Below are 6,167 nucleotides of genomic sequence, written 5' to 3'. Positions count from 1 at the left end.
CCCCCCCCCTCTGTCCTCTTTTTCTACCTCTCCCTCCCTCCCTCCCTCCCTCCCTCCCTACATATCCCACACAATGCGTGTTTGTGAGAGGAGGTTGAAACGTTGTTGTTTTGCGATTCTCCTTTTGAAACTTACAAAACAACAGCAGCAAGCTCAGTGTGGGAGAGTAATTAATGAGACAATTATTCTTATTGTTTTTGCCTCTTGTGTTCTCTTTGAACTAAATAAATAGCCGAAAAGTAACCTCCCTAATTGCACGCGGGTCATGGATATGCCGTAATTAAGATGTGCGCTGCAGCCTGAGCCGAACACGTTTCACTATTCATTTCAATTCGACGAGAGTCGCGCGGCTGAGAAGTGACCGACTTTTATGTTTCAATATATTTTCAAGATGAGAACGACACGATTCCGTCTTTGACCTTCTCTCTCTTTGAGATAAAAGTTATCTGGTGGATATACTGCGATGGAAAAGCCATTCGCTATACCACTGTACCGTCTGTGTAGACAAGACAGCCTGGATCCCTAATAAAAGGAACAGAGAGCCGAGACACTGCAGTGCTGACAGACTGCAACTTATTGGTTCGTTGTCACTTCATTATGCCCAATTTGTACTTGGGTTGAGCATCGTGTTGGGTGCTGAAAACAGCAGATCTACAGGTACAAGGTCACACAGTGAGCTTGTAGATCAGCTATACCGGATACCGGCACACTGCGTATACAATCAGGCCTTAGGGGCATGGTTTACTTTTACTTTTACTTTATTTGTTTATTTAGACGGGACACCGCATATTAAAGGAGTAATTCACCCCAAAGAAATCTTATTTTCTATCAATTACACACCCGCATGAAGCCTTGAATTCATGGATTTGTTTTTGTCACATTCCTAAGCCAATAATTTGATGACGGGTGTATTTCCGGTAGGAGACATAAACAGTCTACTTTGTCTCCTACCTACCGGATACATTAGCATCTTTCCGCCGGTAATCAAATTATTGGCTTCGGAATGTGACAAAAACAGAAAATTAATTCAAGGCTTCGTGGGGTGTGCAATTGATAGAAAATAATAGCTATTTTTTTGGGCGAACTACTCCTTTAATGAACAATACATCAATGTAATGTAAATACACCGGATTTAGCAAATATGCTAATTTACATCTGCAGCCATACATCAATGTAGCGATAGACAACATACAAGACATATGACAAGACTTGTCCATGCATACACACACACACATAAACTGGACTACCTGGACTACCCCCCACCTGGACTACAATACAGTGTGCGTCGGTGTAGCTAATTAGTGAGTCTCCAACCACACCTCAACGTCCCTCATTAATCTCACAAGAGTGATTAGGCCGCCGCGACGTATGGTGCGAGGTGTGAAACCGGGTGTGAAACTGTTGTCATCTCATACGTTATCGCACTCTGGAGACCGCCGGGATTAAACACGTGCCCAGGCACAGCCCATTGGCAGCTAATCATGCCGCTAATGATAAGTGAAATATTCTTCGTTTCCCCCCGTTGTGGCAATGGCATCGCAAGGTCAAGATCTGTCCCTCAAAACGCACTCAGTATAGCTAGCTAAATGCACTGTGGTGGTAAAAGTACTCACATTTTGTACTTAGTGAAAGTATCAATACTGCAATATAGAAATACTCTGTTACACGTAAAAGTCCGGAATTCAAAATGTGCTTGAGTAAAAGTACAAAAGTATAGTCATCAAATGGACCAAAAGTAAAGTACTCATTATGCAGAATGTTTTCAAATGTTAAAAAGCCGATCTACAAGCTCACAATGAGTCGCATTGCAACGCATTGTGAGCTTGTAGATCGGCTATTTTCAAATGGCCGAAATGTATATAGGGCTGAAGTGGTTAATGTATGTTTTGTGACTAGTAACTAAAGTGTTCGAATAATTGTAGCAGAGTAAAAGTACAATATTTGCCACTGAAATGTAGTGGAGTAGAAACATATTGGAAATACTCAGGTAATACAAGTACAAATACCTAAAAAATGTTACTAAAATACAGTACAATACAGTAAGTAAATCTACTTAGTTACTTTCCACCACTGCTAATGCATGCTGCTGCCGCCGACCTCACGGCTAGCTCCCACAGAGCTTCCCTTTCTCTCGTGTTTTTGTCTGAACCCCAAACAGACACGGGAAACAAATTGGAGTGAAGCCCCTCTTGAATGGGTCACTTTTGACTGCTGATTAGTGCCAAACACTTCTCCCCAACCGAGGTGCTTTGATAAGGAGGAGAGAGAGCTAGAGAGTCTAGCCAGGGGGACGTCATGCTGACCAATGTCTTTACTGTGCCAGATGCCTGTGGTTCGGAGAGTAACTGTACTGTCACACCCGGCTACTAGTGCTAAAAACCCAGTGAGAGCATGTTGTTCCCTTTGTATCATAATGCTCTTTTCGACTAAGAACTACATAAGCGAACCGTGCCGCGGCCATGTATTGTAACGTATTTCACAGGTTCTGGATATGTTTCCATTCTCTACAGCTCCGTTTCAGATAGAATTCTCACAAGCTAATTTGGGTCCTACTCAGGAGATTGTAGGCTACTAAACCTGAGTTCTCAGAACCCAGAACTCAGAATGTATCATTTCAAAATGTTTCAATAGTGAAAATAGCAGATGTTCAAGCTCACAAAGCGTCCCATAGTATCGCCATGAGAGCTTGTAGCTTGCTATTTTTTCAACAAAAACAAAATTACAGAACTTCACAGGTTCTGGAACGTTTCCGATTAGAGAAGGTTCTAGGTTACCCTTCATAGTCGAAAGGAGCCAATAATATCTGTGGAAGTGGTCTGGTTGGAGTATGGGAGTAAACAAGTGTAAGTAGATTCTACAATAAGACTCATCATTGTACAGTATTCCCCTCTGGGTCAGCCATTTTTCAAGTATTAATCTCCACTTTAGCCCTACTTGAGTAATCATTGTTATTATTAGACACAAGAGAAGTGGGGTCGAAGTTATTCGTTTACTGTCAAACAGCTATTCTGGATTTTTTACCTCAATATCTCCATCACCGTGACTGACAAGAAAATGACCCAGTCAAAAGGTGAAAATGATCCTTCAAACAATGCCGGAATAAATATTTGCCTTGCAAAAAACTCTTTTGTGAGCAATTCTGCTTGCTTGTATTATATTCTGTTGCTCTGGAGATGACTGATGAAGCAGAGATACTTTGAGCTACTGTAGATATTCTAGAATTCCTCTGCCATGTCTCCCTCACACAGGACCAAATGATGTCAGCATCAAAGTAGGAGGTGGGCATCCAGTGACTGTATAGTGTATGTTCTGTATAGTGTATCCTATGTTTGAGTCATGGGTTCGTATCCCAGCCCACGCCATGCACTCTCCTTTCTCCATGTCATCACTGTGTAGAAACAGAAGAACCACTTAAGCCCGATTTCGGTGATTGTCAAACGTTTTAATTTCAAGGACCTCCCATAACTTTGAGAGTGTAAAAATATGTACACTCTCAGAGTTACAGAACTGTAATGGACCATTTGGAACCCCCTTAAGGAACCCAGAGGGTCCCTGGACCCCACTTTAAGAACCACTTCCCTATTTTATACTTTGTTGCGCAATGATGTTGCATGGTGAAAATATGCTGATCTACAAGCTTACAACACGTTGCATCCTGACTCATTTTCAAAACTTTTCATTTTATTTACATTTTCACCCATAAATAACATGATACAAATAGGGACGCCGGGTTGACAGTGGTTAGAAACAGGCTAAAGTGCCCCCACTTCCCAATACCAGCTGATGAACCAGTAGAGGCTATCGCTCTGGATCTGACCCCAGCAGCTGCTTTATGGACGGCCAACAGATAAGGCTGACCCCAACAACCATATCTATGCTAATCTAATTCACAAGTTGTGAGAAGAACTGTGCTGTGCAAGCAAGCTTGCTCTTGTGTCAATTAAGGTCAAGTTACAAAGCGGTGCGAGTGATCAAAGGCTAGAAAATCCACTTTGTCTTTAATAAGAAATAGAGAAACACGAAGATGAGTTTGATAGCTTCCTCGAGGCGGAACTAAACATTTCCACTTACTACAGTGGTCGGAAATGAAATGCACTCAGGATTGCGGTGGATACAATATTTAAAATGAGCGTCTACGCCAGTGAAAGAAACTAAAACAATGCTCTGAGCTTTACATGTGAATGCATATTTTATAAAACGCATACACACACTCGGATGCACGCTCCAGTGCATCTCAGCTATAGCCTAGCGCTGCCATCCTGCTACACAATTATAATCATCAACCACATATGGAGTGGCTGTCTGGCCTGTGGGGAATAAAAGGCTGAAGCTCAGACCACGGGGATGGAACTGAAGGACCTCCGTCCTCAGAGGTGATGAATGCGCTGCAGCGAATGCAGCCTCCCCGTGGTGCATCTGTGAGAGCAGATGAATGGGGAGGAGACTTTGATAAATTGGGTCACGCCAACATGGCGTTTCTGGGTAATGCGGTGAAAACGCTTCAGGAGTGCGGTTGGGTTGTGGGCGCACGTGCCCACAACAACTGGGGCAGAGCTGCTCCTCGACTCCACTTGACTCCCTCCTTCCCCTTCTCCTCCTCCTCCTCCTCGAATCCTCTCTCCTCGCTCGCTCTCGCCTGGAGCCATATCGATATGTTATGCCTTCATTTTTGGCAAACACACACTTTTACACACATGTGCGCGTTCTGCTCCTCTGTCTTGCCAAAACACGTCTCGCACATGCACACGCACACGCACACACACACCCCCACTTGTGCGTGATGCAAACACACACAAACACACGTATACCCTAGAATTGGCTTTGCTAGACAGCCTGACGGATTTGTTTGCAATGCTCAACCGGATATTAATAAATATTAATAATGATAGAAGGGTTTGACTATGATTTCTACCCACTCGAATGACTCATTCTCGTGATGGATAATCTACTAGTATATAAAATCCGCAGATATGAATGACTGCAGATATGAATGACTGAAGGATGGTCGAAGGCTACTATAAAGTGTATAGAGTATTATCTGTTTGGAGGTCAAATATAAACATACAGTACATGCAAGCACACACACATGCATTGCATCAAGTGACATCATTTCACATACAACATCACACAACATGTTATATCACCTACACAACACAGGGTTCAAAGAGCATCCTTCTGTGGGTTTGCCGTGTTCGTCTACTACGTGTTCTTATGTCTTTGACTGGGGGCCCTGCCACACACCGTGTGCACCCCCGTCTCACTCCATTAATTCCGGTGGATGAGCCCTTCACCTTGGCAGAGATGAGACTAACTTGATTTGAAGAAGGGATAGGTTTCTGGAAAACACGCACCCTCGGCCTCTTGGCAAAGACCGTAACCAAGTCTGCATTGAGTTGGGTTCTTTCTTGCCTCCGTAGATTTATCTGGGGCAACGCAGCCTCGTTCTTCAATAGATGGATGGGTGTTTCATACCGTGCCAACTGGCACAACATAAGTTGAGTTGAAGGTCACCGTGACTCATTTTCAGCTCCGAAAATGGGTGGCTGGAGACTGAAGCCACTACATATCTGCTATCGACTTGTTTAATTGTACAAAGAGGCGATTGCTTGAAGACGAGACACAAACACGGCGGCAGGCAGGGTTGCGTTCCCGTGTGGCTGGTTGCAGTTGTCGGATTAGCTCACACACGGAGAGGCCGTATGGGGTTTCGACCGGCACAGCTGAATATTGCCGTTGTCGGGTGGAGACCTTGTATGTCCAAAGCTGTTACTTTTCATAAGAAAAAGAAAAAAGAATAACCTATGGTCCAATGGGTCCAGTGTACAGTGTAGTAATGATTTATAGCCACAAGCTCTTAATACTTTTCATTGGTTAAATATTTATAAACCCCACCGACAGGCTTAACCACTTCCAACCCTGTGTCCCTATTTTGGGCATGTGATTACAGGCAATTATTTTTAAGATTTCAAACATAGTGAATGCCATGTGTTTTGAGCTTGTATATCGGCTATTTTCGCTAATTCTCCACGACGCTGTCCTACAACAAAGTATATAACACTTATGAAAAAACATAAGAAGATGGAATATGGAAAAATACTATTTTTCTGCCTGACAGCAACGATATGCTGTAGTGGGAAGTGGGTGCAGATTGCCTCTGAAACCTTAAG

The sequence above is a fragment of the Gymnoscopelus microlampas genome (genome assembly GCF_963454915.1).
Source record: "Gymnoscopelus microlampas genome assembly, chromosome: 5".
Classification (NCBI taxonomy): Eukaryota; Metazoa; Chordata; class Actinopteri; order Myctophiformes; family Myctophidae; genus Gymnoscopelus; species Gymnoscopelus microlampas.
This window is presented reverse-complemented; position numbering follows the sequence as displayed.